This window comes from Podarcis cretensis (assembly GCF_951804945.1).
Source record: "Podarcis cretensis genome assembly, chromosome: 8".
In the NCBI taxonomy this organism is placed as follows: Eukaryota; Metazoa; Chordata; class Lepidosauria; order Squamata; family Lacertidae; genus Podarcis; species Podarcis cretensis.
Window position 1 is genome coordinate 55925806 of NC_137177.1, and position 27129 is coordinate 55952934.

The following is a 27129-nucleotide window of genomic DNA, read 5'->3' on the forward strand; positions in this document are numbered from 1 at the left end:
CTGAAATCCCCAGCAAAAAAACTTGTTCAACGAAGCTGCAATCTGCAAATGTGCTGTCTACTGTGCATGCGCTATGGCCGTCTCAAATGTACACACCTCAGCTTACATTTTCAAATCGGATGGAAGCTGGTTTGAGGGGAAACACATCAAGCAGCAGCATTTCTCAAGAAACTACAGGATACATGTCAATTACGGCTAACTTCATGTGTAGCGGGCTTCAAACAGCAGTGGTGGAAGCGGCCTGGAGTCAGAGCGAATGGTAATGCGCATACAGCTTATGTGTGGTGGTTCTGCTGCCAGTCTATTAACCTTTTCAATGTTGGTGGCTGGCCATTTGATGCAGCAACACACAGTTTGAACTTGTACGCCTCATTTTTCTTCTTTGCATTCAATAAAAAGAGGTTTGCTCATCTCATTTATGCTCAATTCTGCATCTGATGAACGCATCGGAAGGGCAATACTTCATGGAAATTTCTTGCTGTCAACACCTATCCCCTGTACAGCAACCTCCCCACAGCTTGTTTTGGACTACATGTCCCATCAGCCCTTGTCAGCACAGCTGTGATGGCTGGGGCTGCTGAGGTTCATAGTCCAAAACATCTAGAGAACACTATCTTGCAGAAGGATTATTCCTTATACATAAAGCTTCTCAAAGCCAAGCTCATGACTGGGCTTGGAAAACCAAACTATTTACCTCCCACCACCCTAAAAAATAGGAAAATAGCTTGGTTTATAGTGAACTCAGTTCTGAGTCAAGTCTCCCCTTTAGTGCTCCTGGTGATATCATCAGGGGGGAAAACCCATGGAAGTTAAGAAAATATGGCTGCTGCCATGGTTCCATAAGAAAAACCAATTTTTTCATACAATGTCCTTGAAAGGGACAGGACGTCATCACATATTGCCATTTCCAGGGACATTTGCAGTCCTGTTTACACCCCAAGTGGCAACGACCATGCTTCTTAGCCACTCCAAGGAGCTAGTCCCTGTTAAGGAAAGGGGAAGAAAGGTTTTAAATCCTCAGGCCACCTCTTAAGTGCCTATTTTTCATTATATCTGTGGCTTGTTGGAGAAACCATCAGTACATTAACTGTTGAAATGGGACAGGATGGATCCCTTTGCATCCAAAATAGGAAATGGACACAGACCAGGCTTCGAGTTGTCCATCCATCTCTAATAATTACCAGCTGCTGAGATTTGCATTTCCAAAACAGGAAATATGAAATTAGGTGACATCATGGATTTCTTATCCTCTAATACAGGCATGTCCAACTCCCAAGAGACTGTGATCTTCTCCCATTATTAAAAAACTGGCAATGATCTACCCATTGTCATTGGAGGGAAGAGGAGCGTGCATGGGGTGGGGGGGGTGTGGATTGCCCAGGGTGGTTGAGCTTTTTTTTTGGGGGGGGAGGATTGCACAGAGTTTTTTACTTCCTCCCGCCCTGTAACTTTTTGTACATGATAAGGATCCTGCAATCTACCTGGATCAGCCAGGGATCTACCGGTAGATCACAGTCTACTGGTTGGACATCCCTGCTCTAATATTTAATGCTTGAGCAATTCAGCCGATTATTTGAGTATTCTCTGTGTCATCACTTATGACACTTTTCTTAGAGGGGGAATAATTTAAGATTCCAAAATGGCAGGATGCTGATGACAGCGAGTAAAGAGAGAGATGGAAAGAAAAGAGTGTTCTCTTTGGGCAAAAAGAGACTACAAAATTAACAATCAAGTTGTTCTGCATTAGCTTTTACATAGTTAAAAACTTATAATCCACCAGTTTCTTTGTTGCTATTCACTTTGTCTTTTACCAGCTTGTTAACTGCATCACTTTGATGAATATACACATGCATGACTACATATATAAATGGCTATCACTCATTTGCAAGGCTTTGAAACATTGCTGAAAGTTTAAATGACGGGTAGCATTTATTCATGCTGCAGTATGCTGCTCAAAGTTTTGATACGGGATTAAAAATAATAATAAGAATGACATTTGGAGTTAAAAGAAGACATCTTGATTAAAGCCAGAACAAATTGCTTGGCATAGGTTCAAGACTCTTTTTTTGCATGCCCTTCAAGTCTTTGATGCTCCCCTGTTGTCTCCCAGGCTTGCAGTGGGAGGAGTCAAATCCTGTGGCAATGATGTAATTTCATGGAATCATAGAATCGGAAGGTGCCCCAAGGGTCATCTAGTCCAACCCTCTGCAACATACTTCTGCAAGTCAAGTGGGATTGGGGAGAAATTCAGTTTGCATCCAAAGGGAAACCTGGCTAATTTGCACCAACTGAAACACTTCTTTGAAGTTTGGACAACTCCGAATTTTGAAGTGCAGTTTTACAGTAATGTAAAGTGTACAAAAATGCCTGTACTAGGGTAAAGTATGCAGAAAAATGCATATACTAGTGAACATAAGATACAAAATGCATTATTTTAGGAAAAACAGCTTGTAAAAATGTGCATATTGTGAGAAATCTGCCCTAAAATGCTGATGAATTTTCACGAAGACTTTGAAATAGCCACCCCAAATTGATGTTGTGATGTAGAGAACTGAATTTAAGATAGGGAAAAAAATAGAAACTGAGCAAAACCAAAGTCAACAGGTTCACCTATTCCTATCCCTCTGCCATGCAGTTGTGTTTTCAGGATCCACATGACTCAGTCATCAAAACACTAATCCATATTCAACCTCGCCCAATTTAATTCAGGTTGACTCTTTCTTTCTGCCAATAACCCAGCCTCCATTCCAGCACTGATGAGACCCCTATCTGCCTAGCAAGACTGACACATTCTGTACCTTCAGACTATGCCCTGAGAATGATGCAGTCCTTTTAAAACCGACATTGAACTACACTAGCGCTTGGCACCAACTGCACTATACATTTGAAACACGCCCCTTGAAACTGTCAGGGCTTCCCAAAAGATTCCTGAGAAATGAAGTCAGTTGAGAGAGGTGAGAGTTGTTTGGAGACCTGCATTCCCATTCACAGAGCTACAATTCTCAGAGTTCCATGGGAAGTGATTGCTAAACCATTCTGAGAATTGTAGCTCTGCAAGGGGAATGGAAGTCTCCTAACAACTCTTAGCACTCTTAACAAACTACAGCTCTCAGGATTCTTTGGGGGAAGCCAAGAGTGCTTAAAGTAGCATGATACTTCTTTAAATGTATAGTGTGGATGAGGCCTATGTGTATGTGGGGGTGATCACTGCTCATGCATCTGAATGAGACTCATGCCTATAACAAGTCTTGCCACAATAAATCTGTTGGGTTTTCACACATGCCTATTTTGTGTTTGCTGTTGCCTCTCGTGCTGCTGCAGCAACACTTGTGAAGGATACACAGCTGCCACCCAAAATGGCAGCCCTACGCTGTCTCCTCTTCTCCTGTTCCCTGCAGTGTGTGCTATCCATGCAGTGACATCACTGCTTGGCAACACTCTTTGCCAGTGCAAAGGGCAGCTAATAAATTGACTGAGGGCAGGGAAACTTGGGATGTAACAACATTGTGACTCTGGGGAAGTGAGGAGGAGAAAGGGATGTGGGTCTGCTGCTTCCAGCAGTAGCCATGAGACCCCCATAATGTCAAGCTCTGGTCTGACACAACTGCTTTTTTAAAAGCTTGCTTCTCCTGCTAACAGTCAACTCAATAATGACCGACACATATCACCCGAAGATATGTCATTTCATCTCTGCAGGTGACATCTCAGTTGATCAAACAGTTGTCAAGTTGTTCGCCGTTTTGATGGCTATTAAACATCCCTTCCACAGCTAAATGAGTACACTTGCTAGCAACCCTCCAGCTATTCATAAAGAGATATTATGTTGGTGAAACAAGACCTGGCTGAACATTGCCTGTTCCTGAGGGCTAAAAGGGACTTAAAAGAAAACCCTTCTATAATATTTTGCAAGGGATTCCCCCACTCTCTTTCTCCCCCTGCTCACTCCCCACATACAGACTTTGAGCCCAAAGGCAAAATAACTTTGCCATTATCTCCCTTGGAACATGCACTAACTCACCACTATTTCTGCAGGGCTGAGCTGTTCGTGTCAGTGGAGTTGTCTGGGCGAGCTGGAGAATATCAGAGAGGGTAGCCACTCCTGTTTGCCTGCAACAGAGCCATGTCAAAAGCTTCTCAGTAATCAACAGAGCTTAAAGAAAGTCTCCGATTAGGCTTCCCTTTCATCTTTCTCTCTCCCCTTCCCCTCCCCACTGGTGTTAGCAATCAGCCCTCCAACTCTTCCGCTCTCTTAACAAATTTTGATTTATCTTTTAATCAGGGGATAGGCTGTGCCATTTTTTATTTTTTTTTTACTGCAGCAGAAGTTATTCTTGGATGCAAGAGTTTCAGTATTGCCATAGTGGTCGATTAGCCCAGGAGTGAGTGCTACAGAAGGGATTGCTTCTGAACACGTGTAAAATAATGCCACACCAAAACTTGTCCTCCTATTTCTCAGCAGTTTCCTTCCCCCGCAAAAGAGCTTTATATAATTTGCCTCATTTGCAGGGCATTGAAAATTGATTCAGAATGAGGTTAAGCATCCCTTCTCATTGCAAGGTGGTCAAGATTGGTGCCTGTGTTTCTCTTTCCATTAAACATTTCTCCAGCACTAGGCCCTCTCCCCATCTGTCCTTGCTTCCTGATCAGAAGAAGCCCCTTGGGAGACACCACCTCCCCTGCGATTTAATCAAAGTTCAGAAAACTGGAAAGTTATCTACCCAATGCCTGAGACTGGTAAGCCCACTTATTTTGTTTTTAAGGAAAGTCCTCCCTTTTACCTTAAAAACAAAATCTTTCCACTCTTGCTTCTGGAAGAGAAATAAAGAGTTCACATGCATGCACAAACCCATGCAGAGGCCAAGGAACAGCTATCAACATCATGGTGGGCAGCCTCCTTGCCTTTCTGTGCACACAGGAACACCCAGTCAAGGATGTCATGGTTACTGTTTTGAAGGAAGCTAGGACACCTGGAAAAGCTGCATATTGCTGATCACCAGATGATGATGTGTGGAATGAAAGGAAGGGAAGGACACTCACAAACATCCCTCAGCTTTCTCAAAGGTAAGACAAGTGGAAGAACACTCCCACATCCCACACATGAGAATTTCACTTAATTTTTCTCTTTTCTTGGATATTTTGCATATCCCCCCAAAAATATTTCTTGGATATATTGAATAATTGATACCAGTCACCACAAAGCTAGGATTAGGAGGAAGGGCTTCCAGGCCTAAGTGCCAAAGCACTTCCCCCCACATTATCAAGCAAAGAAATCTGTGCTCATCCAGCTCAGCCCTAAAATCCATGATCACTGAAATATGAAACTTCTGTCCAATGCCATTCTAGTTCAGACTCAGGTCTCTTGGCAAAGCTGTGTTTGGAAACCTACAAGACCCACTCCAGAAGAATGCTCAGGGCATCTCCGCACATTCAAAAGAGCCAGTAGTGACTACAGTGTTGGACTGAGTCTATTGGACTAAGTCTATACTTAGAGTAATCCAGGTTCAAATTCCTTCTCAGCCATGATGCTCACTAAGCAACGTTGGGCCAGTCCACAGAAAAATTCACAGTTCTCATTATAAAAGGGCTCAATAACAAGAAGTTATGGAACAGTTATTTATCTGCCTACCACCTTCCACAGACATGTATCAAGGTGATGTACAAAATCCATTAAAAAGTGACTAACCGCCCCCCCCCCCAGTTAAAAACAACACATCCATCCACCCACCCTTCCACATCATCAGATAAAAATTTTAAAAATACAAAAGAGACACCCATGTTAGAGATTTATCCATCCAGCTTGGAAAACAAAACAAAATGCTTTCAGTTGTTTCCGGAAGGTAAAGATAGTAGACAACTGTTATATCTCAAGAGAAATGAAGTTCCACAGAACAGGGGCAGTCACACAAAAAGCCCTGCTCTGAGTTCCTGTGGAGTCTGTTTCTGATGTATTTGGAACTTGATGGAGAAGTGCTCCCACAGACCACAATGGCCTACCGGGTATTTATGTAACCTGGGCCTGAGCTGCATAAGGTCTTTTATGTTAGTACCAGTCACCATACCCTCCAATATTTCTCCAGTGAAAATGGGAACATCCCAAGGAAAACTGGGACATTCCAGGATCAAATCAGAAACCGGGACGGCTTCTCTAAATTGGGGGGATGTCCTTGGAAAATAGGGGCACTTGGAGGGTCTGCAGTTACATGCATGATTGTGTAGCCATCCCCACTGACACAATGAATAATAATAATAATAATTTATTATTTGTACCCCGCCCATCTGGCTGGGTTTTCCCAACCACTCTGGGCGGCTTCCATAGAAACCAAAAATACACTAAAATATCACACATTAAAAACTTCCCTGAACAGGGCTGCCTTAAGATGTCTTCTGAATGTCAGGTAGTTGTTTATCGCTTTGACATCTGGTGGGAGGGTGTTCCACAGGGCAGGCGCCACTACCGAGAAGGCCCTCTCCCTGGTTCCCTGTAGCTTTGCTTCTCACAATGAGGGAACCGCCAGAAGGCCCTCGGCGCTGGACCTCGGCTTTATTAGTAAAAATATATGCAATGAATTGGGCTGAAAAGACAACAGGGAATCAGCACAGGCTCAGATACATTGGTATAATGCGCTCCTGGAGATTCACACCTGTAAGGAGAAGAATTGTGTCCTTAGAAGATTCCAAATGGTCTTGAAAGGTGGCCATGTGTAGCACACATTGCAACAAGTCAGCATGAGGCAGAGAAAGCATAAATTAGTGCTGTGTGTCCCTTGGTCACTGCAAAAGTAAGGTAAGCTCAACAGAAACGCTGCACCCCACCCAAGTGAATCTTCATCAACATTTTCTCTCTTATTTCCCAATGTTTAAATCAGTTTCTTTTCTCATTAACTGATGGAGAATGGTTAAAAAATAAAATAAAATGCAGGATGATTTTTTTTTTTTGGTAGAGCACTAGCATGAATGGCAGTTGCAAGGTCATCATGACAGCTAATAATTTTCCAATCTCTGACACTAGCTTCCTGTTTGGCTTTGAGACATCTCCTTAATCCTTCTTTATCACAGTTGTCCTGATAACAACTTTCTTGCCTCTTGAGAGTGCTTTGAAGATTTATTGGGTACTGGTCTGATAGTGCTTTGAAGGCAAGAGCTCTATACACAAACTCTGGGGCTGGATCTGTAATCTGAAGGAACGCTTCTAAAAGGAAAACCTATTTTCCCCAGCAATGCAACTGGTAAAAAAAATAATCAATAAATATATTAACATTCAAATGCTGCTTTGTTCTATTTCCATTAAACTTAAAGCTCAGCTCAATAACTGAATTCACACCATATAATTAAAAGGTGGTGCAGTGGTCTAAACCACTGAGCCTGGGGCTTGGTGATCAGAAGGTCGGCGGTTCGAATCCCCGCGATGGGGTGAACTCCCATTGCTCGGTCCCAGCTCCTGCCAATCTAGCAGTTTGAAAGCACACCAGTGCAAGTAGATAAATAGGTAACACTGTGGCAGGAAGGTAAACGGCATTTCCGTGTGCTGCTCTGGTTTCATGCTGGCCACATGACCCGGAAAAACTGTCTGCAGACAAACATCAGCTCCCTCGGCCAGTAAAGCGAGATGAGCGCCACAACCCCAGAGTTGTTCGTGACTGGACTCAACTGTCCCTTTACCTTTTATTAAAGCACTATGATATCACTTCAAACCATCATGGCTTTCCCCAAAGAATTCTGGGAGCTGTAGTTTGTTAAGGGTGTTGACAGCTGTTAGGGGACCCCTATTTCCCTCCCAGAGCTATAGTTCACTGGGAAGTGGGATTGAATGTCAAACTACTCCTAGGAACTGTAACTCTAGAAGGGAAATATGGGGTCTCCTAAGAATCTTCAGCAACTATAGCTCCCAGAATTCCTTGGTGTATAGGAATGCAGCCTTAATAACTGAGAACCTTAGGACCAGTTTTAGAATGTATGCAAGTAATGACTGCAGCGTGGGGGGAACTTGAAGGTGATTCATCATAGATCAAAACATCATAGGGAGCACTCTTGTATCTTCTCATATCACCTCAAGTACCAGTCATCAAGGATTGTGAAATCAAGTGATCCAGTTGTACTTGTTAACTGATCCTTGATAAGTCTTCAGTACATGTTTGAAAAGTAGTGTGCTTGGGTTGGCATAAAATCAGTGATTACTTTAGTAGGGCTCTCCCACCTCCAGCAATGAAACTGTTTGACAGGAGATTCAGGACAGACAAGCACTTCCTCTCACATCATTTAACTGATTTGTGGAACATATTTCCACAACAGGTGATAGCCTTTAGTTCAGACAAGGGCTGGGGAACCTGTACTTCTCCAGAGGTAACTGGACTATCAGCCACAGCTACCATGCGGGTGATGGGAGTTGTAGTTCAACAACCCTGGCTTAAATGACTTTAAGGAAGACAGTTAAATTCATGAAAGCCAACTGAGGACTACAAGTCATGATGGTACTATGCAACCACCACAGTCATCATCCCACTGCAACATTTGTGTGAGCAAGGCCTGGTGTCCAGGCTGATTGCACATTCAGCCTCAATTATGAAGTAGTGATGAGAGGATTTCCTTCATTTTATTATTCTGTTCTTCCTATGGTTCATTATGAGCTATGTTCTACACTTCCTGAATTCCTGAATATGTAAAACCAGTTTAAGAGTTGGAGCATATGTATGGTGCTGCAGCGTCTAGTTGCTTCTCTGCATCTCTGTCGGGTACCTTGTCAGCTCTGTATGCTTATATTTGGACATCGTTGAACTCTAACTACTGTTTTGAGAACAGAAGAAGATCCAAAGAAAGGTGGTTTTAAAACCTGTATACATAGACATCAGCACTGACGTTGAAATTACATGCTATATTCTTAGGTGTTATTTACTTCCCTTTTGGGAAAACTACATGCAAAACTTCTTTCATGTTCCTGAAATAAAAGCTTGTTAAATCTATACTTAACCTGTCCAAAATGGAATGGTGACTTCTACAAAGGCTGGGGAAGGTTCTAATCTATAATTTGCAGGAAATAAGGCTGGTTCCGTGTTGTGCTTTGCAAGAAACTTCATTACTCCACTGCATTCTGAAGCTGCCCTTTATGTCAGAAATACTTCTGTTGGAACATAAATAAATTGGATCTACATTTTAAAAACATTTTTTTAAAAAGGTCTTCCATGGTATATGAAAAAGATATTTCCCACCTTCCTCTTCTACAGTGCCTTAAATATTGAAGAGTAATTGGTAACCAAGACTGCAGTCCTAATGCCTACTTAGTTGAGAGTAAGTGTCATTAAACTCAAAGGGGCTTACTTCTGAGTAAACACTTGTAGGACTACCTGATTAAGCTGGTTCCCAAATGTGATGTTCACTTGCAGTGGTGGCTAGTGTCCATTGGGACTGGTGGAAAGGAAGGCAAAGAAGTCCACAATATATGCAGCCTGAGCCATTCATGGGCAGAGCCAACTAATTTTAGCTTTGTCCCTATCCTTCTCCTTGCTGAGGACTACAAGAGCAACATTCAAATTAGGAGGAAGCTAACAGCCAGGGCCATTGCCTGAACTGGATGTAAGTAAGAAGGAAGTCAGGTGGGGGCTGGCTGGGAGCAGACTGTGGTTGTTGGGGATGCAGAGCTCCATTTGCCTTTATGGACCAAGCTCCAGCTTATATTTACCTATTGTACTATATATGATGGCTGCCTACTGAATACTTTATCTTGGAAAGCATTGCCTTTGTGGTGACATCATATGACAGAAAAGCCCTAGCTGCAGTGGTAGATCTGTAATGGCTCAGTCATGCAGATGCAATTAATAAGAGCATAAGAAAGGCCCTGCTGGACTAGACCAGTAGGTCTGTCTAGTCCACCATGTTGTTCCCAGATGCCTCTTGGAAGCCCATGAGCAGAACACATCATGACGCTATTGTGACCAGATGTTAAGAGCTACTGGGGATAGAGCAGGTGTTGGGAACCTTTGGACCTCCAGATGTTGCTGAACTACAGCTCCCATCATCCCTGGGGATGCTTATTGGAGATGATGCAGCAACATCTAGTTCTGCAATATCTAGAGGACCAAAGGCTCCCAACACCTGCTCTATCCCCAGCTCAAGGGACCCTTAGTACATGACTGCTTCATGCAAACTGAACTGAGCCACCCGAACTTCCATTTGGAATGTCTTCCGGCATGGTAAATTGTCCTCAGATCCATACTAGCCCAGATCCATACTTACTCTATACAATGGGTCCTCCTAGATAGGAGACACTATCAAAAGACCTCATGTTTAGACTGAGACTTGGCTTATGTAGCAGTGATCTTTTGGGCTCTGATGCCTTTCTGTATTCTTCTGGATCCTGGTATGACCACTGGACTCTTAGAAGCTCTATGGTGATTCACAAAGGCATACATGATTCTAATGAAAGCTTGCTTAGGGAACCCCAGGTTTCATTTTAAAAGAGATGATACTTCTAAGTTTCAAGGGACAATGTTTGCTTATATGAAAGGACATCCTGATGAACCCATTTCACAAACAATACATTCTTAATACTTTACAGCGGAATGGTTTCCAACCTGCTCAACAGAGTTTCCTCGGCTAGAGGGCTGCACACAGCTGAAGGACATTACTGACCTTCCAAAGTGCATTTTAAGGGCATAGTTTAATTGCACAGAGTGATGGCTTGGACCAGGCACACCATATGGACTGGAAAAATGCTCTTTTAGAACATGTCCCAGAAACTACTGCTGCACATTGTAGAGATAACTCAAAATTGCACTCTCCAGATACTCTTGAATTCCAGCTCTCACTAACCCTGACCACGGACCATGCAGACTGACGGAAGTTGAATTCTAATACATGGAGGGCACCATTACGGTTACCCCTGTTGTAGAGTATTCTGGAGCACACACTTAATTTGTATGCGGTATTTATATTATAGAGGGACGCAGGTGGCGCTGTGGATAAAAGCCTCAGCGCCTAGGACTTGCCGATCATATGGTCGGCGGTTCGAATCCCCGCGGCGGGGTGTGCTCCCGTCGTTCGGTCCCAGCGCCTGCCAACCTAGCAGTTCGAAAGCACCTCTGGGTGCAAGTAGATAAATAGGGATCGCTTACCAGCGGGAAGGTAAACGGCGTTCCGTGTGCTGCGCTGGCTCGCCAGATGCAGCTTGTCACGCTGGCCACGTGACCCGGAAGTGTCTGCGGACAGCGCTGGCTCCCGGCCTATAGAGTGAGATGAGCGCACAACCCTAGAGTCTGGCAAGACTGGCCCGTACGGGCAGGGGTACCTTTACCTTTACTTTTTTATTTATATTATAACTATTTGGTCACCACCTAGAGTTGGGATGGGTAACTTGTAACCTTGTAGGGTTTGTTGGACTACAACTTCCATCATTCTAGTTGGCCATTCTGGCTGAGGCTGATGGAAGCTGGAGTTCAAAAAGATTGGGAAGCTACAGTTTCCGCAGCCCTGATCTAGATTATGCAACACACAGGGCAATGCACAGTCGACAGCAGTTTTGCAGACAACAAAGCAATGCATAAAGGGTTCCTCCAGAGTGAAGCAGTTGAAAACTATTGCTTCATGTTCAGGGCATTTCTTTCTTTTGTTTTGGGATCTGCAATAGGGAGCCAAACAGTTTAATTAGGGGAGAAAAGCACATTTTTTGTCAAGCAACCAGAGCCATTTTCAGATAGTTTTGCACTTGAACATGGCGACCTTTTGCTCCATAAGGCTGTTGTGTAAATGCAACATTTGTTGCCTATTATAAACAGGGATGCTCAAGTGGTGAAGTAGGCACTCTGGAACATTTCACAGATAACACTCTTTTTTCTGAAGAAAAAAAAAATCTCTCTCTGATCTGTTAATCATGCATCACAAATTGGTCTGGAAATTGTCTACCTAGATATTGGCTGAAGGCATCCAGTACTCTTTTTCCCCCTCTTTTTAATGGCAAACACATTTCAGGAGAGCTTTGGCAGGGGCTTTAAAAAGCAAACACTATTTTACTTGGAAAATATTAATAACCTTTATGACACCTGCCTTTTGATCTTAAGAGAATCATTAGACAGCTTCCACGGCTGAAGCCTTTGCGGTGCCTTCTGAGCAACAAAAGAGATTAATAGATGATCAGAGAGTTTCTTCAGCTCAGCTAGCTGAGCAGTGGATAAGGATGGAAAGAGGCTACAGGTGTTTCTCAGGGCTTTTGAATGCACCAATGGAAAAGCTTCCTCCGGCCTTCCACACACTTGCTTTCGGCACATGTCAAGACTTGCACCTGCAGCACCTCTTGAATTTTGACCTAAAAGGCAGCAGATTCAGCTCATGTACTGTAAGAACCCTGCTGGTTCAGATAAAAGGCCTAGCTAATGTACTTGCTTAGTTCTTTTCTTGTATTTGTATTCTATCTTTCTTCCATCATAAAACCCAAGACTGCATACAAGTGGTTCCTAGAGATGCACCCACCCTGGCACTGATCAGATCCAGACTTGATCAGCATTAGGAAGGTAGTGGCCTCATGTGCCTTGAAACCATGTCCTGGGACCTATTCTGTTTTCCACAATAGGCAATCAGATGCCTATCAAAAGCCCTAAGCAAAACATGAATATGAACGTATGAACATAAGAGGAGCCCTGCTGGATCAGCTCAAAGACCCATCTAGTCCAGCATCCTGTTCTCACAGTAGCAAAGCCTGCAACCAGGACCTTATAGCCACAGCATGCCACCCTCCTGCAAATGCAGGAGCTTCAGCTTTTTGCCCCCAGCACCTGACATTCAGTGGTATACCACCTCTGATCCATGACTAATAGCCACCATTGACCTTGTCCTCCAAAGCAACTGACCAACCAATGGAATGAGCTGTAGGAAAGACTCTGGCCAAAGGAAGGAAGGGAGACAACTCAATGTAGCCTCTGTCTTTTCCCCAGTAGGTTAAAACAGGTAAGATGATACACTTTGGCCTCTGCAAAAGCTTCCATGACAGACTTGCTTCCTGGTCTTGACTTGTAAGGAAACTTGGGTCACATCTACACCATACATTAAAATATGTCTTCTCAAATCTCCCATGAACTTTAGCTTAATCCGCACAGAGCTACAGTTGCCAGCACCCTTATTAAACCAAAGTTCCCAGAATTATTTGGGGGAAGCCATGTGCTTTATTGTATGGCGTAGATGTGGCCTTGGTCCCACTTGCATTCCTTCTTGGCTTGGGCAGGGGCTGGGTCAGCCAGAACCCAATTTCCAAGTCTTTTGCACTCCCCTCCAAAGTCCAATGGTGGATGCATCATTCTATCATTCTGTTCCTCTTCTTTCTCAACCTGTGGGTCCCCAGATGTTGTTGAACTATAACTCCCATCACCCCTAGCTAGCAAGGCCAGAGCTCAGGGATGATGGGAGTTGTAGTCCAACAACATCTGGGGACCCACAGGTTGAGAACCTCTGATGTAGACAACCCTGAGCTAGATGGACCAATGGTCTGATTCAATGTAAAACACCTTCCTATGTTTCTATACTCACCTAGATCGGGATTGACTACAACATGAATGTGGGTACTGATTCTGGTTATTGAGTCAGATCCTTATCTCCCTTACCCACCTGTGGATAAATTTGACTGGTGGGTGGGGCAAAATAACCTCAGCCAATGAGACATTTTGAAGTCACTGCAACCAGTTGATTGCTGGGACTTCAAAGAAGGGCTCCCCTCATAGAGAGCTCTGCACTGTGCTTTGAAGTGCTACCAATTGTTGGTGCTTCAAGAAGTCTCTTTTTTTCGCCCAGTCATCTTTTTACCTGCCCACATCTGATGTCATTAGCAGTCTACACTGACTAGTAGTGGTTCCCCAGGGTTTCAGACGGGGGCATTCCAAGCCCTGCTTAGAGATGCTGGGGATTGAACCTGGACCCTTCAGAATGCAAAGCTGATGTGCTGCCACTGAGATATGTCCCTTCCCATTGCTTAAGGATAACACAGATTCCCTTTAATACTCTCCATGTTCTTAAAACTTGGCAGAACGCCATTTAACACCCCTCTCTAGCCAAACGGAAACACCAAGCAATAAATACAGAATTCTTAAATGGGGGGGGGGGGGATGGTGGGATTAGATTTGGTTCTGCAGACTCCAAGCCCAATGATCTGCTACTAAGCTACAGACGAGTTGTTCCAGCTGCTCAGACCGGTGCGTCTCCTTATTCCCTCCTGCGATTCTACACATGCAACACTTTGTCTTGTTGTCACACACAAAGAGGGGGAATCGCTCAGGGAATTGGATTGAAGCCACATGTTAAATTGCTTGTGCAGCTTCTGTTATTGGGGCATCAGGCCTTGCCTGCTTCCCGTGATGGGGACATCTCAATCCAATCAGACATGTTCTTCATGATAGCGGTTTCAATCCAATTCAAAGGAAGAAGAAGGTGGTGGGGTGGGGAGTGGGGGAAGAGAAGAGAATGAATGAGAAGACAGATTTCATATATTTTCTCCATTTGCCTTTGTCACAGGTTCAACTGTTTCCCTTAAACACTCCCATCCCCTTCAAGACATTTCCTGCAGAAGAACATTGTGTTATTCAGACACAGGAGCATGGGAAGTTGTCTTCTACTTAGTCAGACCACTGGCCTATCTGTTCAGTATTGTCTACACCAGGCATGTCCAAAGTCCATTTCAGGGGCCTAATCTGGCCCATTGGTCAGTTTAATTCGGCCCCTGTGGCAGTTCATTTCCTTGGGCAAAATCCTGAAAAACCCTCAACAACTTCAATCCTAAAAAAAGGCTAACAACTTTGGTTAGTCCTTTGGTCGGCCCTCACAGCCCTTTACTTCATCAAATCTGGCACTCTTTGAAAAAAGTTTGGACATCACTGGTCTACACAATGAGTAGAGTGTCTGTTTCAGACAAAGGGACACATTTCTTCATAGGCAACCTTCCAGGGGCCACATGCCAGTGGAAGGTGGAGAAAGAAGCAATATCAAAAGTGGGTGGAACAATTATTATTATTCATTTCATTTCTATACCACTTTAAGTTTTAAAGGGAAAAAAATCTCAGATCAGTTTACAATATATTAAAAGATAAAATGAAACAAAGAAGAATGAGGAAAAACAAAGAATGAAGAAATTCAACTATAAAGTATATATTCAAAGCAAAATAATTAACATAAAAGAAAAACATTACCTTCAAGATCTCAAAACAGAACATTACAAAGGAGGTCAACTACAGAATGCACATTTAATGCAGCAAAGTTGACTAAAGCAATACCTTAAACATTTCAAAAGAAAACATGACTAAAGGAAGTCAAATATAAAGTGCACTTTTATAACAGCATAATCAACAAGAGAATAAACATTATCTTAAGCATAGAGCATATCTGCTACTGTTGCTGCCAATCCTGCCAATGGTGGTTCATGGTGATTGGCAGCTGTGGCAGCTCAGGCTCGATGACCTGGGTCTGCACTAAAAGACAGCCAGGATGGTCTGTGGCCTCAGCTGTGGCTTCAGCAGCCTCAGCTTTGGGTAACTAGAGTCAGACAGGGCCCTCTCCTCCCAGGGAAGGTGGAAAAAGCCCTCCAAGGCAGGGAGCAGGTCTTCTAGGACTTTTCTTAATGGATGCATTTATTCATTTAGCACATTATTATCTTTCCTCAAAGGAGCTCTAGGTGATAAATATGTCTCCTTCTCATTTTTGTCCTCACAACAATCCTGTGAGGTAGGTTAGGCTGTGAGGAAGTGTCTGGTCCAAGGGGATTTGAACCCTGGTCTCAGAAGTTCTAGTCAGCAACTCTAACCACTTTATCACTATACTGGCTCTCTTGTTGATGTTGGTTCTTCACCCTCACTAAAATATAAGACGGAACCCTTAATTTTAGGTTTCCCCCCATGACTTTGGTTTCAGGGCACATTCGGCTGTATCCAGTGGGGGTTTCTACTCTGAGAAGACCCATTGAAATTTATGGATATGAACTAACTTGTATCTCTTCATTTCAATGGGTTTACTCCAAGCAGAACTTAGTTGGTTGCAACTCCTTGCCCTTCCTCTTTTAAGACACATCACACAACTTCTTACATTAATATAGGTTTTTATATGGTGATGATCAGAACTTTGTTAAAGAAAAGAAAGTGTGAGGAAGGTATGCAACAAACACCTGCCCCTGTAGATTTTTTTTTAAAAATGATTATTTTTACCTTGGAATGAGGTCCGTTTGGTGGATTTCAATTCAGGAAGAACAAGAGCCTCAGCTGGATCTATGGACTGTTTCATGTAAGAGTCCATCAATATTTCATACTATTATTGTCTCTGCCTCCTCTTAGTTTCCTTGTTATCTTGCACAATGAGGAGGGCAGGGAGCTGCAATAAGATACATCAGTGGGAGAGTGTGAAGCGATGCTTCAGTAGCAGGGCGTTAGGCTTCTGATGCCAACAAGCCTCTCGACCTTGACCTCCTTTAAGTGTGTCCTCCCTTGGAGCCGTATAATTAGAATATAGATCTTTCTTCTTGCTGTACTGTGAATGAGGAAGGGGGACAGCTTGAAAATGAAACTGGCATAAGAATGAACAGGGAGGGGTGAAATTGCAATTTCAGTTTCTCTCTGCTTCTCAGTTTTTCCAGTCTTGAGTTCAGCCAGCATAATTCTGCACAAATTTGCATATATTTTTTTAAAAAAGGAACTGTACACTCACAAGAATCTAGTAACAATTTAGTGTACATTTATTTTAATATACACCTCTAATAAACATATTTTTGCAAGCAGTTTTCCTTATATTTCACACATTTTGTATGTTATTTGCACTTTTAGCCACTTTCCCACGTGCTCCTTTCATTTTTCTCTCCATTGCTAAATTAGACCAGTGACCCATCCAATCCAGTATCCTGTATGTATGTGTCCAAAAAGATGCCCACAAAAAAGAACATCAGTGCAACAGCAATATTTCCACTTGCGATCCTCAGGAAATGGTCTTCAAAGGCAAATACTCTCAAACACTGGAGGCAGTATATACAGCCATCATGGTTAGTAGTTGCTTATTTGAATAAAGAGGATATCATTCTTAAATAAGATTCAGGAGAATCTCAAGTTCATCCTCACAGATTCCAGGGAGGTGTGCAACAACAACAAAACACAATGTAATAAAACATCACATCAACACCACACATTCTTCATAGTAAGATAACTGAGAAGCAACATAGCTACAAAGTTGTAAAGCAGGCAGAGACAGTAAAGTAAGTCTATTTTAGATTCCTGGACAGAGAGATATGTTTTGAGCTGGTGCTGAAAAATAGTAAAGTTGGTGCCTGTCAAACTGCCTTAGGGAGGATGTTCCAAAATTGGGGTGCCACCACAGAAGAGGCCCAACAAAAAAAAAATCAGATCTTTTATTACCAAAATATCAGAATATTTTCCAATCCCGACAATCTCACACTGACCTATTTAAGGTTCACCCTAGTTAAAATTTACCACTTTAGCATTAAAAACACATTAAAAGCTTCTAATAACACTCACTATATCAGTAGAGTAATAAGCCTTCCCAAACTGGCCACAGCCATGAGATGATTGACCCAGCCAGTAAATCGGTGCCCTTGGCTTTACCTCTGCACGTCAATCAATTACAGTCGTCAATCATGCCCAAGTACTGCCTGCCTCAGCAGGTCTTACTGCTTAATCATATAACTGTTGAGCTAATACCATTCATATTTCTGGCCTTAAAAAACTCCTCTAGGAATTCTCATCCATTATGGCATCAAAATTAACGAGATCTTAAAGTGTGCACTATATCACTTGCAACTTAATACTCTGCTAAATGGAAAACATCAAAATTGAGCATAATTTATCACTATTTACATTTGCTTGTTAATTAGCAGTTCTCATGAATGATCAAGTAATTGAGAATAAAGAATTTTCTTCTTTTCCCAGAGAAGTTTATGGATGGGAGTGGATGTTCCCTCCTAAGTGTTTACCTGAGAGCAAGTTTACGTGTCAAACTTAAGGGAGCACTGAGCCCCAATCATTTGCAAAAATGTGTATATTAATCAGAACTACATATGAAACCACATGATGGGAGAAATTTGCACTAAATTGCTGCAGGAATGTGGAGAACTGAATTTGTGACTGGGAAAAAAAGGAGAAACACAGAGAAGCTAAGATTGACAGATTCATCCATCCCTAAATCCTATATTTACTTCTCAGTAGACACAGATTGGATTGCCCCATAAAAGACATAAATGATCCCCTCCCCAGTAAAGTGTGATGTATCTATGCACCTCAACAAAAGCAGAAGATAGGAAACAAACTGCATTAGCTCTAGAGACGACTTTATGAAAATACCAGAGAAGTGTGGTTTTGGAAGCAAATCTATATTGTTAGTCACTCAGTGAGAACGATGTAGACAAAACATTATTAATGCTAACTATGTCTGGATTGCACATTCAACCAAGATAGGAGTCAACATGTTTGGTAACATCAAAGGGAACCTGATACCTGAAAGTATAAGAAGATTAATGTTTACAGTGATCTGTAGGTTTGGCTGTTCCAGGGAGACTAACAGACACAGCCAGGAGGGACACTTAGTTATAAATTGGCATGGGAATCCTCTCATGTGCTTAACAAAATCTGGCACTGTATATAAACTCATATTTGAGGCCTTTTCTTTTAAAACCCCCTACTACAAACCGCGGAGAAACGTGGTCTATAATGCTAACAGACAAAACAGTGAAACGTGAGCTGTTAAGGCTTGCCTAAGTTAGACGGGTACACCCCACGGCATGAAAATGTGTCAGGGTTTCTGAAAGAGGGAAGGGGTGAGTGAGTGAAGGAAGCATATAGCCAGTGTTTGCCATTCCTTCAAAAAATAAAGTTTTTTGTGGGGGACTTTGAATAAGGAAACCACTTCAAGACTTCAGCTCCTGCAATGTGGCTTTCAAGGATTTTCCCGGAGATTCTGCTATTGAGTGATTTAGGGCCCTTTTACGATGCATTCAGGAACATTTTGCACTCCTGATGGTATTGGGGTGGTTATGCACAATCCTGCTTTCAAAACCATTTGTGGCTGCAAAAGTTTTGTAGTGGACATACCACTTCGGGGCATATCCTATACCATCCTACTGTAATTCTGTCACTTTTTATACCAACAAATGTTCCAGGTTTTTCAATGTGTCCTGCTTTCACTGTGCCATAGTTGCCCTCCAAATGGCAATAAGGCAGTAACACCAGAGAAGCATCTCAGAACAGCTAATAATGTGTGGACAGTCCAGTATAAATCCATCACTCATGCACTATCATTGCATCAATGATATGTTGCAGAAAATATATGCAAAAATCCCCCAGTCTGTAGCAGCCCTTACACAGCAATTCTGTAGACACTTTACACTGGAGTAAGCCCCACTGAATGGAATGGGGCTTTCTTCACAGTAAGATAGTGCCGTTATGACCTACCTAGCTGCAGCCCACAGCTAGTTACTTGATCAGTAGATTTCAGAATGCTTTGCCATAGATTAGCAAGTATTTCTGATGCTAAATGGTCAAACAGTAGCAGCAACTATGGCTGTGCAAACACTATACCTTTAAAGCATATTTGAAGCACAATCTTTCCCCTTAATGAATTCTGTAGTTTGTTAAGAGTTGCTGGGCAAACTACAGCGCCCACAACACTTTGAGATAAAGGCTATGTTTTAACTGCATTTTAAAGGTACAGCACATCCAGAGCTTAAATTATACTGCTGAAATTAAAAGCACTTGAGGCAAGGAGTGTGGGAGGAGGACCATGAACTTCATTCCAATCTGTTACTCTTGAACAGTGTTTGGCTTCAGGGCCTGGCTGCTGGATCCTATGATTCTAGTAAAAAACACCAAAACAACACACCAAAACATGAAATCTGCCCACCCCTTTGATCAGACTTATCTCTAAGTAAACATAAATAGAATCAGGCATTAACATCTAAGGTGATTCAATAAAACCAAAATGCCTTTGGGATGTGCCCTGCACTCAGTAACTCCAAATAAATGGAAAAACACAGTGCCAAGTTTCCTCTCCCATCCCCCACTCACCTCCTTCTTGAGGAATGATATATAGATCTTTTTAAAAAAACTATAAAGATAGAGCCAATCTGCTCCCACATGTTGCTACCTACCCAATTTGGCAACACCAAAGTATAAATTGACTATAACCTTGCTTTATGAACAGCTGCTGGAAATTACCACTCTGCTCAAAGATAATTGGCAATTAGTTAAACAACACTCATTAAACTCTTTTCTCCTGGCTCCGGCTGGTGCGAGTCAATCTTCCAAAATTTAAATTAAATAAAATGTTGTGCAAACTTGTTCCCGTATCTCTCTTGCTACCTGAAGCAACTCACTAGGAAAAGTATAATTTGCATTATCCTTTGAGGCAACAATGATGGAAGACTGCTAATATCTGGGTTCTTGGCCAAAGCTGGAAGACTTGCTAGTCACAAATGCAGCCATGTTAATGAGAGATAAGAAACAGTTTCACATGTTGAATAAGATGTCAAAGTTAATTGATCCTCTAAGAATCCCGTTGAGATAAGCTAGTATTGTATCTATTTAACACAGTGTTTTGCAAGGTTCCTATCCTCAAGGAACATTCCATATAAATTTATATGTCATATCTGAAAGGCCTGGTTATCAGCCCACTTGAACTAAGAGCATAGAGCAGGGATAGCAAAAACATGGCCCTCCAGGTGTGGCTGGACTACAACTCCCATCATCCCTGTCCATTGACAATACTGGCTGGGACTGATGAGAGTTGTAGTCCAACAGCAGATGGCAGACCACATTTTTCTCATCCCAATCTTACAGCTCATCCAACACTTTTAGCCCTTTCCCCACAGGTGTAGGGAACCTTTGGCTTGCCATATGTCACTGAATTACAGTTCCCCATCAGCCCTGGCAAGCATGGCCAATGTCCAGGGATGATGGGAGTTGTAGTTCAGCAACTTCTGAAGGGCCAAAGGTTCCCTATACCTGGTTTATCGCAATGTTATACAACCATTCTGCAAACAAATCGGAAGGGAATCACTCATAAAAATAGCTGACATTGTCTATCCTCCTCACAAACTTTGTGTGAAGAAATCAGGGATGAATGCTTAATACAGCTTGTCTAGAAATCCTGTAACATCAGTGAATTTGTGTGTATGTGAAAATACCTGGAAGATTTCCACTGAACAGAGTGAAACCTTTTTGACCATTGCATTGAGATCTGCCTTGTAAGGAGACTGTAGCCTTCTTCATATGTCGTGCCTGAAAAGGAAGCATCAAGCCATATATATGGTGCCTTCCTAACTTCCTTCATTGAATGGGGTAATTTCTACGATTTCATGAATGCAAGTAGAAGCCTCTGCATGGTTAGGAACCTTGCTTTATGAAGCAAACACAGGTAAATAGCTCCCCCACCCAAACCTCCGTAACTTAATGTGGGATGATCAGGAACAGGAAAACTGGAGTAGGTATGTATGTATTTTCAACAAGGGATGAAATTTCCTGATCTGATCTGATCTGATCTGATCTTCCCTTGAACTTTAACCAAAGCACGGGAAGTCCGGAAGACTACTTATCCATTGCCTAAGATTAAGATGGGTTTGCTAATTTTGTATGAAGGAAAGTCCTTCCTATTGCACTTCTTAAAAAAATAAAATAAAAAATTCCCACATTGATTTCTTTTAAAAGTTTTTTTTTAAGTTTTCAAAATTTCTTTATTTCTTTATTTTGGCAATGTATATAACACTTAATCACATTGATCTCTATCTGCTGTTTGTGAAGGTCAGTAAAATGCAATTACAGGTCAACTATAAAATCAGAATTAATTTAATATTCCTTCTGGAATAATGAAAAAAATGTTTTTTAGTAGCTTCTGGAAGTTCAACAGGGAGGGGCTGCTGATCAGACATCAGCTGAAATTGGGCCCACAATACTCAATGCACAGCTCCTGATGGATATGAGCTTTGCTTCTGAGGCATGGGAGACCATCAAGGAAAATGACAAACAGCTGTCAGGTACACAGTAGACAGTCTCCCCAGCTTCCTGTGCTTAGAGAAAAGCCCAGCCAAGGATAGCATTGTGTTTTCTGAAAAGGGAGATACCCTGCAAGGCACTAGAGTTCAGATCACCAGAGAGATGCTTTGCAGAGTGAAAGAAAAGACCCTTCACAAACATTCTGTGACCACCTCGGTCAGAAGGTAAGCACAACAAAACTCTGCATCCCACCTGTGAGAACATCCCCACTTTTTTCTCCCCTTTGATAACTTTTGGATGCATTCCTTTTCTCATTAGTTGATGGGTGGTAAAAAAGAACAGTAAGACAAGTTTTCACCACCACATTATCTCTCACACTTGTACCAACATACATTTGAGGCTGCATGGTTGTATGGGGAAGGTGTGTCTCTCCAGATGTGGCTGGGATACAACTCCCACCCTCCCTGACTGTTTCACATACTGGAGGGGTCTGATGTGACTTGTAAGTGCAACAACATCTGGAGGGCCACACAGTCTCCATCCCTGCTGTATCACCTGATTAGGGTTTCAAGTCATATCCCACAACTAGCAACTGAACTCTTTCCTAGCCCTAGAAAGCTTTCATAGCCCTTCCTCCCTTTTTATCAGTCCTGCCTGCCAAAGGCCTCATGCAACATGATGCTTCTGTAAGTCCCTTGCATTTTTATAGGTCAGCTGACCACAACCCATACTGCAAAGAGGGGCATAATAGCCCATCATTGGAATGACTGTTGAGGAATGCTGTGGAGCTGCAGCAAGAACAGTGAATGCAGAGTAATGAGCTACCACACCACAACATTGTTTAAGAATACCTTTCAACTTTTAACAACTAGCTAATAATGTAAGCAGTGTTTTATTTGAAACAGGATAAATCCATTTGATGTAACTTCAGCTTAAGCATCCTGAACTGTCTGAAGTCTCCCCCTACTGGTTAACCAACACCATTTCCAGCATGGTTAACTATCTAGTTTACCTTGGAACATAGGGAGCTGCCTTATACTGAGCCATTGGTCTTTCTAGCAAAGTATTGTCAGCAATGACTAGAAGCAGTTCTCCAGGGTTTCCAAGCAGTGTTCTTCCACAACCCTACTTGGAGATTCTGGTGATTGAACCTGAGTCTTTCTGCATGCAAGCAGATGGCCTGTTGCGGAGCGGTGACCCTAACTACAGCCATGACAACAACAACAACAACAACAACAACAACAACAATTAATATGTTGTCCATCTTACTGGGCTGCCCCAGCCACTCTGGGCAGCTTCCAACAATTTATAAAACCACAGGAAAACATCAAACATCCCTAGACAGGGCTGCCTTCAGGTGTCTTCTAAAAGTAAAATAGTTGTTTATTTTCTTGACCTCTGATGGAATGACATTCCACAGGGCGGGTGCGGCTACTGAGAAGGCCCTCTCCCTGGTTCCCTGTAACCTCACTTCTCACCATGAGGGAACTGCCAGAAGACCCTCAGAATTAGATCTCACTGTCTGGGCTGAACAACAGTAGTGAAGACACTAATTTAGGTATACAGGACTGAAGCAGTTTAGGACTTTAAAGGCCAGCACTTTGAATTCCCCTTGAAAATAAAAATAAAAATAGAGGGTTTAGTCTCTGTAGGGACTAGAGGAGATGCCATGTAAATATATATGAAAAAGTCAAATATCTAGCACCAAACTATTTGTAAGAATTGCAGATAAAAAGGCAGTGCTAGGACTCCAGAATTCCATGCTTCCATGACTGGCTGTAGCAAAAAAGGACAAAGTTCTGCATGCAGGACATTTGATGCAAATCAGAGATCAATTACAGTTAAGGGGTATTCTGTAGGTGGTCCTGCGGTGTGGGGGATTGTGCTCAACTCCACAAATTCAGTTACTCAACCAGTTCTCTGAACAGGACTCATGTCATTATGAAGGATCAGCCACAGATACTTCGAGAGTTTGCTATTCAGTGCACCAGCCAAATCAGTTGTAAACTGTTGGGCTTTTGGAGGATGTTGATGAGACGTGTTGATAAGTTAGAATGGTAGGAATGCAAACAATGTGACTCCGGTGTGTGTCACCAAATGCCAAGCCACCAAGGCTAGTTTTTGGAATGGTGCCTAGTTGTTACATACCCCTTGGTTGGCCTTAATGGACTTTCATTTTAAGCCATCTGTCTGCCCATTTTCATGAGTTAGAAAACAAGCACAGTGACAATCTTACAGGATGCCTCAGTTGACACATTTGCAGCATCAATATTCCAGATCTAACTATCAGTCATGGTTCACAAGGCCAGATTTCTGATACAGCCCTTTCTCTTGTGAGGATGAGGATGATTTGCACCCTGCCTTTCCCCCCCAAACAAGATGGCTCATAAATATTAAATACTGATAAAACAAATATAGCTAAAAACCTATCAAAGGTTGTTGTTAAAAAGTAGACTATATATGGAATTAAAATAATGTAAAAAAGAACTACTGAACTACAGATACTGCTACTACCACCAGTGCTAATAATAATAATAATAATAATAATAATAATAATAATAATAACAACAATACAGCACAGCATTAAGAGCCCTTTCCTTACAAGAAATCGGTTCCCCAAACTCTGCTGGAATAAAAATGTCTCCACCTGCTGGTAGAAGGGCAACGAGGAGGGAGCCAATCGACCTTCTCTAAGAAGCGAGTTCCAAACCCAGGGAGCAGCCACCGAGAAGGCCCTCTCCCTTGTCACCACCAGGCATGCCTGTGAATGTGGACTGAGAAAAGGATCTCCCCTGATGATCTCAGAACCTGTGTAGGTTCATATGGGAGAAGCAGACTCCTTTTATGCTTTTTTATTCTCCTTGCTTTTACTTGTTAAATTGCATTTGTATGTGTCTGATTCTGTTTTTGTTACACATTAATTATTCCACAGGAAGCTGCATTTTACCAAGTCAGACCACTGGTCCATCTAGTTCAGAACTGTGTACGTTGGATGGCAGTTCTATGGGGTTTCAGACAGGGAGTCTTTCCTAGTCTACCTGGAGATGCTGGGGACTAAACCCAGGACCTTCTGCATGCAAAGCAGATGCTCTACCACTAAGCTAAAGGTAGCTCTCTGGATGTTTTTTGGACTACAACTCTCATCATGCCTTGCTATTGGTCATCCTAGCTGAGAATCATGGGAGCTGGAGTCCAACAATACCCAGTTTCCCACCCCAGCACTAAGCTGTAGTCTTTCCCTCCTGCTTTTAGCATTTTTATTTCAAGATCCCTTGTAAGAGCTTGTCTAAAGGGAGGGGTAGCAATAAAAAACCATAAAATAATATAATACAATAATGCAACATCGAAGGACCTAATTCACGATTTAATTTGTGCTGAGGCTTATTAGAATCTGGCCCTGTGACCTTTCCTCAAACTGCAGAGATTGGAGAAGAGAGAGAAGAAGATTGCAATACCGAACTATGTGAGAAGCAAGGATTCAGCACTATTACCGCCCTGCATTGTGCATGAGAGCTATCCCTTGGGATATGATATTCTGCAGCCTCACACCAGTGGAGAGGGGGCACAGCTCTTCTCACACATCTCTTAACATGCACACAATTGCTCCAGTCACTGAATGGGGCAGCTCATTCCTGCAGGAGCTCTTCATGCACAGGGGAGTATACATAGGGCTCTGGATCCAGGTGCAAATATTTAGACATTCCTTCCTCTGTGGCCTGAAGTAAGCTGTTTGACTTATGACCTCAGGTCCTCAAGGAAAAGGAAGATATATTAATCCTATTATTATTATCATCATCATCATCATCATTATTACTAGTAGACGACAAAATCTTTAGAGCATCACAGTGCTGAGGTATGGGGACAAAAGCATTCAGCTCCAACTCACCCACGACTGTTCTCTTTTCAAGGCAAGCAGAGCAAGACAGTCTCTCTGGAAACACAGTCAAAGCCCTGTTAACAGAAACTTGAATTGTCCTTTGGAAGTGTCAAAACAGTTGACATCTATTGAGACATGACTTTCCGGCTCTGCTCTTGAACAACTCTTACAAACACACACTTGTAGTGATGGCAAAGCCTTTACACGCCCTGCACATTGCTTTTTAACTTCCTTGATTTGGAAGCAAACAATGCCATTCCCCACTTGATAGCTCAAGATGTTGACGCAGACCGATTCCCTGACACCTTGCAACAGGGAAGAGATAAACACCCTGCTGTGGAGTTGCATGACTTTACAAGTGTCTGTGATTTTGCTAAGGGATATATTTTGCCCATCTCCCATAGCAGAACAGTACCCCTCACTCACTTCTTTTAAGGGCTTTTGTGTTTTGACTCATGACATGTGCTCTGGGCCACTCTGTCTCTTCCAGAAGTTCTTTCACCTGACATGGGAGATGAGAAGGGGAGGGGGAAGAAGAAGAAGAAGAAGAGAAGGTCAGATTGAGAGAGAGAAAAGAAATACAACCCCCACACCAAACAGCTATATGTGAAAACATTTCACTTACTTCTACTCTCTTCGGCCCAGCCATGTGTAAGGAAGGAGAGAACAATGGTGAAGTTCCAACTCAATTCTCCTGGCAAATCAGAGCCCCCTCTAGAGGAAGGCAAAGCAGTCAAGGAGGCATGTAAATGATCTCTAACCAATAACTCCAGTCTACTTGTGGTCTCCAAGTAGGGTCTGTGCAATCCCTTGTTCTGAACAGTAATGAATGTATGTAGTGCTATGTGCTCCACAAGCAGAGCACTGAAAGATTAGAGAGGGGAGGTTGGCCTGGGACATGTCAATATGGATCTGAGATGATCAAAGGAAGTTGTCCCTCGTGGGTTGGAGATTGGGATGAGTTGGAGGCGGGGGGAAGGGGAGGAAGAATGTGAAGTGCTTCTTAATGTGGTTTCCCTGTATTCTCTCTTTTAAAAGGAACAGCTTCATCCTCCCTCATAATCTGTTTCCTCCATATGGCTACCCCAATAAATATTTCAAGATTTTGTTTGAAGGATACAATTTTTAAAAAATGGAGGGGTCAGGAGGGAACTGCCATTATTTGTGCAAAGTTGTAATATTTATATCATAATGCACTGTAGGCAAAATATGTAAATACATCTTAAGGAATACAAGTAGGGTTTTTTAATTATTTGTATGTATGCCTGTATTTGTTATTCCGTTTTCTCATTTATCAAATCCTGAGAATTA

At 42.5% G+C, this 27129-nt stretch overlaps 1 long non-coding RNA gene across 2 annotated transcripts; it reads right to left on the reverse strand.

Annotated features, from left to right (window-relative positions):
- Window positions 1–1708: 1708 nt before the first annotated feature.
- LOC307222672 lies at window positions 1709–26285 on the reverse strand. Of its 2 annotated transcripts, none has more exons than XR_013841835.1 (3): window positions 25828–26285; window positions 4019–4107; window positions 1709–2218 (listed from the first exon to the last, which is right to left on the reverse strand). It is a non-coding gene; the product is annotated as an uncharacterized lncRNA (long non-coding RNA). The 2 variants fall into 2 exon arrangements; XR_013841836.1 differs by lacking the exon at window positions 25828–26285 and adding an exon at window positions 16164–16475.
- Window positions 26286–27129: the final 844 nt, after the last annotated feature.